General features: G+C 36.3%; 1 pseudogene; it reads right to left on the reverse strand.

Moving 5' to 3' along the window:
- Positions 1-4,257, reverse strand: part of LOC128652993 (multidrug resistance-associated protein 1-like) — a 286,157-nt pseudogene extending 281,900 nt beyond the window's left edge.
- Between the last annotated feature and the right edge of the window lie 5,701 nt (positions 4,258-9,958).

Below are 9,958 nucleotides of genomic sequence, written 5' to 3' on the forward strand. Positions count from 1 at the left end.
AATATTAGATTTATTTTAATAAGAGTTTAGTTAGGATGTTAGAGTTAGATAGGGTTATTATACTTAATATATATATATAATATAATAACGATATTAACTATATGAACCCTAATATAATTAGGGTTAATATAGTTAATATATATAATATAATAACTATATTAACTATATTAACCCTAATATAATTAGGGTTAATATAGCTGGCGGCGGTGTAGGGGGATTAGATTAGGGGTTAATACATTTATTATAGGTGGCCGCGGTGTAGGGGGATGTAGATTGTAGGCAAAAGAGCAGTTTACTTTGTGACAAAGCCCCGCCAAAAGCCCTTTTAAGGGCTGGCAAAAGAGCTGTTACTTTGGGGCAATGCCACGCAAAAAGCCCTTTTCAGGGCTATTTGTAGGGTTAGACTTAGGTTTAGTGGTAGGGATAGTTTAGTATTTTAGGGGTTGAATAATTTAATATAGATGGCGGCGGGGTAGGGGGATTAGATTAGGGGTTAATAATTTTAAAATAGATGGCGGCGGGGTAGGAGCTCACTTTAGGGGGTAGGTAAGGTAGATGGCGGCGGTGTTAGGGGCTCACTTTAGGGGGTTATAGATTTAATATAGCTGGCGGCGGTTTAGGGGTTAATAGATTTATTAGGTAGCGGCGGGCTCCGGGAGCGGCGGTTTAGGGGTTAATACATATTTTATTGTTAGGCTAGTGAGGGGGGATAGCGGATAGAGGGTTAGACGTGCCGGGCTATGTTAGGGAGGCGTGTTAGACTTGTCGGGCTATGTTAGGGAGGCGTGTTAGACAGTGCGGGTGATTTAGACTTTAGTCAGGTTTTGTAGGCGCCGGCAGTTTCTAACGTGCCGCAAGTCACTGGCGACGCCAGAAATTTGTACTTGCGCAGATTTCTGGACATCGCTGGTTTATCAGACTTACGGCACGTTAGCATCTGACGGCGCTGTATATGGGATAGCTCGAGTTGCGAGCTGAAACTGCGGGCGACGCGGGTTCCCTCGCTTGCGCCGCAAACTACGATCTATATCGGATCGCGCCCCAGGAGTGTGTCTATATCAGTCTATGGCAGCAGTGTTTGTAACTATGTATCACACTGCTATAAACAATGTTGCAAAAACTGCTGCCAGATGGCTAGACACACGTGCACTCCCCTGAGCTCACCTTAGATTACTCTTTAACAAAGGATACCAGAACTAAGCAAAATTTAAACAGAAGTCAATTGGAAACTTGTTTAAAATGACATGCTCTATCCAATATATTGAAGTTTAATTTGGATTTTACTGTCCCTTTAAGAGTAATGTTAAAGGGACATCAGCCCAAATGTTTTCTTTCATGATTCAGATTTAGAGTATTTAATGAATCCAATTTAAAAAAAAAATAATACTTGTATAATTAAATATGCTTCATTCTCATTGTATTTCTTGTTGAAAAACATGTAGGTAGTGTGAGTAGGTCTAGAGCACTATATGGCAGCGTTTAGTGCAAACACTGCTACCATTAAGTGCTCTTACAAATGTATTACATTGTTAAAAGCATTCTAGCAAAACTGCAGCTGCTATATTGTGCTTCACATACTTGTCTTGCTTATGAGCATATCTACCTGCTTTTTAGCAAAGGAAACCAAAGAACAAAGTACATTTGACAAAATAAATAAATTGTAAAGCATTTTTACGCTCTATCTGAATAGTGAAGGCAAAATACTGGGTTTCACCTCTCTTTAGTAAATAAAATACGTTGTACATATGGATATTTACAGTCAAACAGTAATAGAATGATTCTGGTAAATGTACAGTATATGACCTTTAAATGTCTTACAGATTTACATATGCAGGACTTGTTTACTGTAAACCGTTCAGGGCATTCAGATGCATTATGTCTCATCTGTATACACATTTCAGTTGTGTAATCATTTAGTATACACAGTGTGTGTTATTTAAAGGCACAGTCTAGTCAAAATTAAACTTTCTTGATTTAAATATAGAATCCAATTGTACAAATAAATTCCAGCTTACTTCTATTGTAATTTTTGCTTTAATCTCAGCAAATGTTGGTAGGCTCATAGGAAGTGTCTTCAGCACTCAATGACAGCAGAATTTGGAACTACGTATGACATTGCTACAAAAGAAGACATGTGCATTTGTCAGTTTCAATCACTGCCAAATGCGGAAGAAGCTAGTCGCTCACATTCAGCTCTATACGACGCCGGATTTATTCTTGTGAATGTGCAATATACTAAGATCTGTTCAAATCCAGATATTAATTTGTTGCACTTTCAAAAGAAGAAATCCGGCTCTAAAAAAAAAAAAAACGAATGCCGCGAGCTCGGCATAAACTTACTGCAAAAAAAGTCCCCTTTATTTCAAAAACGCTAGGATTTACTATCACTTTAAAAAGTTTCACCAAAGCAAATTTAATAACAAAAAGTAAATAAGAAAGTTTTAAATTGCACGCTGTGTCTGAATCATTAAAAGTTGAATCTGACTTTGCTGTTCCTTATATGTGTCACACATTGTTAATAAAGTATGAAGACCTGTACCTGTTAATAAACCACTGATCTACCCTTCATACTTAGTTGCACATTAATCTGCAAATCCGTCCATATATACAGGGACGAAAAAAAATGTGTAAATTCAGCATTGAGAGATTATTGGTAGAGTTTTAACTATTCCTACTTCGTGATGGCAACTGTATCCTGTACTTCGGCGTCACAAGGGTTAGAGTGCTGTGACCTCCGTGAGACAGCGATATTACTGCATGCCTCACCACACAGGGTTAAACATGGAGTAAATAGAGAAGTACAGCATGAAACGACATAAAGTGTGTGTGTGTGAAATTTCCACTGGTCCGGACAAGTAAGAAATTGCATTGAACATCGAGTGGACTAGTAACTTTTTCCTTTTGGGCTAGTAACTTTTAACCCTTGACTTGTAGACTATAGTGACATGTTTACACTGTACATATTTTATACACACATATGTACGTACACACACACGTGGACATGTTAAAACTGGAGGGTGTTAACTATTTAAATCAAACTGTATGTACTAAAAAACTATATTTTAACTTCTACATGAGACAAATGCAGTTTAATCTTAGCCACAGAATATAGAAAGCACACAGTGCATTAAAACGTGGCCATCTCCTAATAACTGGCCAGTACAATAAATGTGCATGATGCTCAGGTTTAGACAGCTATCCGGGATTTACTTAGGCATGTGATTGATAGTTGTAAGAGCTATCAGAATAAAATATACTGAAGCTTATGTTTAAAGGGACACTAAACCCATTTTTTTTTTCTTTCATGATTCAGATAGAAGATGCAATTTTAAAATTGACTCCTGTTATCAAGTTTTCTTCATTCTCTTGTTATCTTTATTTAAAAAGCAGGAATGTGATGCATAAGAGCCGGCCCATTTTTGGTTGAGAACCTGGGTTATGCTTGCTTATTGGTGGGTAAATGTAAGCCTCCAATAAGCAAGCGCTATCCATGGTGCTGAACCTAAAATGGGCTGGCTGCTAAGATTTACATCACTGATTTTAAAATAGAGATAGCAAGATAACGAAAAATTCATAATAGTAGTAAATTAGAAAGCTGATTAACCTCTTAAGGACATATGACGGAATTTTTCCGTCATAAAACAATTGAGCAAACTAAAAGCTGTGTCCTTAAAGGGTTAAAATGTCATGCTCTATCTGAATCATGAAAGAAAAAAAAATAGGTTCAGCGTCCCTTTAATTTTAGCCAGTAAATAGAATGAAAGAAATATATTGGGACCAGTTAGTACAATTATTTAGCCCTGGTTACAATAAAATAAACACCAGCACAGCTCTTTGGCAGCTAAGGGGTGAAGGTTTACAGAACTATATAATGAAGTTTACCTTCCCACTGGCAGAGAGTCTCTCATAAGCAACACCGCCTCCTACAAAAGTATTGAGCATTTTCCTTCAATGAAATGGACTTGTCAATCAAGTACTCAAAATAACCGAGTTTTGAAAAATAAAAGCTGCAAGAATCTGTCATCAGATACAAAGTAAAACCCAGTAGTGACTATTTCTGAGAAAGATGAAAACGGATCCTGAGGTCATTTCCAAACTGAAGAATGTATTACTGAATTCATCTAGATGTGATTCATAGCACAGTGTGAGCTAACTTGTTTCCTTCAGTAGCTGAATCCATATAAAAGGCCAAAGGTAGACGAGATCTGTTCAAAGCTGCTCCTCTGTGCCCCGGTCACCTGTACAACAACATCACATTCTTCCGGGATCACACTGAAGCGTGTTACATGTTGATGTTGGTTACAAATCACCTAGAGGAGCTGCAGCCTAAGCCAATCACACAGCTAGATATGGGACGGTCTTGTAGTAAATTCTCCTCCTCCTCCTCCTCCATTCATTCATATAAGGTTAAGGCACCGCCTATTGATTAGATGAAGCTTCAAGTTGCTGCAGTGCTCCTCCCTCCTCCAGCAATTACAGGAGTGTGCTCTGTGCTATTTCCCTGTCTGTACTCTGTATCCATTCCACAGCTTCATTCTCTCTTCTCATTTCCCCCAGGGACAATTTCCTCGTCTCCCGGTAGCTGTAAAAATAAATCCCTGTTTTAATCTCTCCTGAGGCTGCGTACACGCAGCACTTACTGGTGGTTAGATCAGCCGTATAGTGTGTGCAGTTTCCAACATAACGGAGTATTTAAAGGGGTAGTTCATCCCCAAATAAAATGCACATCACATCATTTATATTAAGGCTTCATGCTTTCTAGATAATTAAAGGGGCATTGTACTGAAAAATGTGTCCCCCTTTAATATGTTTCACATGACTTGTTATACATACTGCAGATTATTCAATATGTAAGAAATCGTTTCTTAATGTTTATTTTGTATTTGAAATAAAAAAAAAAATACTCATTAAAGCATCACCTACTGTTCTCAAGAATATTCCCATTTAAATGGGCTAGCCCTGCAGAAAGAGTAAAACTGGTCATGCTATCTTGGTTTGTACTCAGAGTCCAATAGTTAGGAATTGCAATATAAATTAAAGCTGGGGTGCTCAAATAGCAAAACAAGCTGCTTCAGATACAAAAAAAATATAGTTACGCTTTTGCATCCTGTTTATTTAGCTTTTCTACAAAGCATGCATACAAATTCATATTTTTAGTGTAGGCAACAGGCAAGAGCAGCTATTTCAAATGAAAATATCAAGGTACAATTTAATACAGTCACGCAGGCAAGATAGATCATTGAAGGGGAGAACAATTTACAGTACAATTTAATGTATAAGTAATTATGTTCTTTAAAGGGATACTGAACCCAAATTTTTTCTTTTATGGCTCAGATAGAGCATGCAAATTTAAGCAACTTTCTAATTGACTCCTATTATCAAATTTTCATCATTCTCTTGGAATCTTTATTTGAAAAAAGCAGGGATGTAAAATATAGCCACCAATAAGCAGGTGCTACCCAGGGTTCTAAACCAAAAATGGTCCAGCCCGTAAGCTTCCATTGTTGCTTTTTCAAATAAAGCTTCCAAGAGAACAGACAAAGACAAATTGATAATAGGGGTAAATTAGAAAGCTACTTAAAATGGCATGCTCTATCCTGAATCATGAAAGATTAATGGGTTTAGTATCCCTTTTAAGTATGTAAAATAACCTCTTTGCAAGTGTTTGCCCAGATCCAGAAGGAGCATGTTTATAAAGGCAGATTAGTTAAAGGGACATGGAATACTTTAATGTGTTAGAGCATTTTATTACTGCACTGTTGCTTGTGTGCACAGGGATAGACACATAGCTCTAGTCGGCAGCACTACTGGGAGATAGCTGAACTCATATGGTGAACCTAGGATAAGTGTCATATGAGTGATAAGTGAACCTAGGATAAGTGTCATATGAGTGATAAGTGAACCTAGGATAAGTGTCATATGAGTGATAAGTGAACCTAGGATAAGTGTCATATGAGCAATGCTCCATTGCTGTTCCTGAGCCTACACAGGTATGCATTGTAACAAACGATACCAAGAGAACTAAGTGAAGTTGAAAAGTAAATTAAAAAGTCTCCTAAAACCAGATGCTCTATCTAAACCATAAGTTTAGTTTTGACTTTCATGTGTATCAGAAATGAATTACTGTATTGAAAGTATCTGACTAAAAAAAAAATGTTTTAAAAGCATTTAAAACTCTGAATGTGAGGCATACAGCTTCTCCACTGTTGCAGAAGGTGCGCTAGTACAACCCTTAGCGACTGCAGACGTTCAGGGGCTAAAGGGACAGTAAAGTCAAAATTAAACTTTTACTATTAAACATACAATTTTATATAACTTTCCAGTTTACTTCTATTAGCTAATTAACTTTGTTCTCTTGATATCCTTTGTTGAAAAGCATACCTAGGTAGTATCAGAAGCAACAATTCAGTCACTAATGGGAGCTACTGTTGCTGCTGATTGGTGGCTGCACTATGCTTCTTGTCATTGGTTCACCACCTGATGTAATTCAGCTATTTCCCAGTGTTACATTGCTACTGCTTTATCAATGAATTCCAAGAGAATGAAGCAAATTTGATAACAAAAGTAAATTGGAAAGTTTCTCTATCTGAATCATAAAAATATGGGTTTCAACTTTCATCTCTCTTTAAGGGAGTTAAGATTGAGGTTATTTTTAAACTGTCCCCCATCCATCTCCCCTTCTTACGGAAGGGGCCCAGTACTTCCAGATTTCTGTGGCTTGGTGACACACTGTTTTATGCTGTTTGTATAATAATAAAGACTTATGAAATAAATGATGCTATTATAGAGATAGATTTTATGAGATAGTGATACATATTTAAGATGAATTTATTAATTAAATAGATAGTGTTTTTTGGAAAAATCAATTTAAAATTTACAAAAATTTACAAAAATATTTTTTTTGTACATAGGATTTATAAGTATAGGTAATTGTACTAGGGGTTTTTCACTGTTGGTGAATATATTTTGTACAGATTCACCTTATGAGGTGTCAATAGATGGCGCTGTGCTCTTTAATGGGAGCTAACAATTAAGAATGTAAGGGTTAAAAGCCCAGTAGCCTATTAAAACAGGTGTTTCTGTATGATTGTATGACACATGATTAAGGGGTAAGCCCAGAAACGTTGTGTGTTCTGTACTCTGTGATGTTTTGAAACATTACAATAAATACATTTGGCATATTTGGATACCCTCCGTCTTTGTTCTTTTTTTGACACTGTTTGAACACCTTGTAAAAAGCATTAACTGCAGGAGTGGCATGATCAGCTCTTAAAGTGCCGCCCCCCCCCCCCCCCCCCGGATGAAGATGTGGTTTTCACCCACATTAAAGTCCACCATTACACTAAAGGGTTAAAAAAAAACTGTGTAACTGTATATTATACACTCAAGGCTAGAGTGAGCTTTCTTCTTCTTAGGGGAGGCTCTATTGTGTGCTGAGGAATGCCATGTGTCCCCACTCATTGCTGTAGTACCGCATAATACCCCATAATGACCAGTGGTAAATACAGAGCAGGAAGACAGGTAACGGAGGGAGAAGAGGGGTTCAAAAACAAAGGTAACAAGGTACTAAATAGAATAGGAATTTCCCACAATGATGTGCATCTCTGTGGTTATGTTCTTGCATCTCATGTTGTAAGTTCTAGATCCACCACTGCTTGCTGTAGTAACTATGATGGTTCTGTTAAACCTAGTACTGCTAAGGGGATTTAATTCCTTTTAAATTGCTTAAAGATAAGCAGCTTTTAATTAAGTTCTTTTTAAAAAAGGACAAGTTTGTTTTACTAGCAGTAATTGGTTCTTGTATCTGGCAGCATGACTGTCATCCTTGTGTTGCGTGCAAGAATCTCAAGGTGGTTGTTTTGCCAATGCTAAACAAACTGGACACTTTTTATATTTCATAATCTCGGTATAGCACGCCCAGGCACTGTAATGACATCTCTTTAACATGTGAGCACAGGGGAATTCCAGTACTCAGATGTGTTTTTTTTCCAATAATTTGTATTAAAGGGATATTAAACAATATGAGATTGTAATATAAAATATTTAATTATGTGTAGTTTAAAAAAAATTCTGCAATATACTTTCATCAGAAACTAAAGGGACACTGAACCCAATTTTTTTATTTCGTGATTCAGATAGAGCATGCAATTTTAAGCAACTTTCTAATTTACTCCTATTATCAATTTTTCTTCGTTCTCTTGCTATCTTTATTTAAAAAAGAAAGTCCAGAACCTTGGACAGCACTTGTTTATTGGTGGATGAATTTATCCACCAATCAGCAAGAACAACCCAGGTTGTTCACCAAAATGGGCCGGCATCTAAACTTACATTCTTGATTTTCAAATAAAGATACCAAGAGAATGAAGAACATTTGCTAATAGGAGTAAATTAGAAAGTTGCTTAAAACTGCATGCTCTATCTGAATCATAAAATAAAAAATTTGGGTTCAGTGTCCCTTAATGCTGAAATGGCCTTGGTCTCCAGCATTGGCTCATTTCAGTGGTGGATTTGAATAAAAGTGTAACACACAAGTATCTGTGCAAATACACTTTGCACTTTTACTCTAATAAATCTGGCACCAAACTGACTGAACATTTGAACATCCCTAGAAAGAATTTTGAAACATCTCTGCTGTTATGCACATCAGTAAAACCATGACAGCTACATTCATAGATTATTAGAGTAGTTTTAAAATAATAAATCACTCTGTAAGGTGTATATGACATAACATATAATCGGGATCAAAGTTCTCATGCGGTACTAACAGGCCCATGTTGTGAAGATGCTGCAGCATAAGAAATTTTCAATGGTTTTCAATTTCAGTCCCCAGGGTCACAGATTATGTGAACTATAACACAGGTGAATCACCAGATGGCCGGTAACCATTGTTATTAACCTCCTCTCACACAATTTAAAGGATTACTTTCTGTTATAATTTTTTAAGCTAAACAACTAACATATTAAAGTTAATAAACATTAATTAAAACCTACTGACCTATATTTTCTCCAAAATGAAGTTTCATAACGTTCTAAAAGTTATATCTTTTATTCGCTGATGATGTCACGTTATCCTGCCCACTATTTTCAGCACTGAGTGTTCAAAATACTTAAACCAATAACTTTGTGTTTAAAGCGCCATTTTGAAACCTAGGTATTGTAAACGGATTGGTACAGAGCAAAGGATACCCACGCAGTGTGTTTGGAAAACAATTAAATTTGCAGACAAGATTTCTGATATACGGTAGAGATATGTTAATGAAATGCTATTGATAAAAAGCGTATTTGGGGTAGTTAGTTAGTAACAGGCATAGAAAATATTTACTTACAGTGGCCCTTTAATCCTGAAAATCTGGACTGTTAGCAGGCCCTGAAGACTGGAACTGAACTAGATTTTTCCTGCTAATGTGTTTAATGCTGCGCATACGTATGAATTAAATACAGTTTTTCACTACCCTTTAATCATGGTAATTAACTCACTTGTGCTGAAGCAGTAATATAATTAAAATTTGCTGCTAAAATATCAGAGCTTCTTAAAATCTAATGCTTAAACATTACAGTTCAGAAATTCTGAAATGAAAACAATTGTAGTGAGCAGTTATGTTGTAGCATTAGATTAACAAGTGAATACAACTGGCCTATACTTTAGATTGATTTTGAGCCTGGTATACTGGTTAAAGAACTCATATGTATATGAGCATTAGGCTCAAACTTTTGGGCCAATTAGAACACCACTAGGAATGTACAATGTAGTTCATTTACAACTCGTTTAGTATCTTTATATTTGGGTGCGGTTTACTATGCAAACACCTGAGTTAATTTGTAACCTATATCTACATGTAACACTAATGATTACAACACTAGGTGATGTTAAAGCCAGTGCTTGTTAATACTATATTTAATTATAATTCTCTGAGTATTCCCCTGATTTAAAGGGACCAAAAAGTCCAAGTGCAATTTT

Source organism: Bombina bombina, chromosome 3, assembly GCF_027579735.1.
Source record: "Bombina bombina isolate aBomBom1 chromosome 3, aBomBom1.pri, whole genome shotgun sequence".
Classification (NCBI taxonomy): domain Eukaryota; kingdom Metazoa; phylum Chordata; class Amphibia; order Anura; family Bombinatoridae; genus Bombina; species Bombina bombina.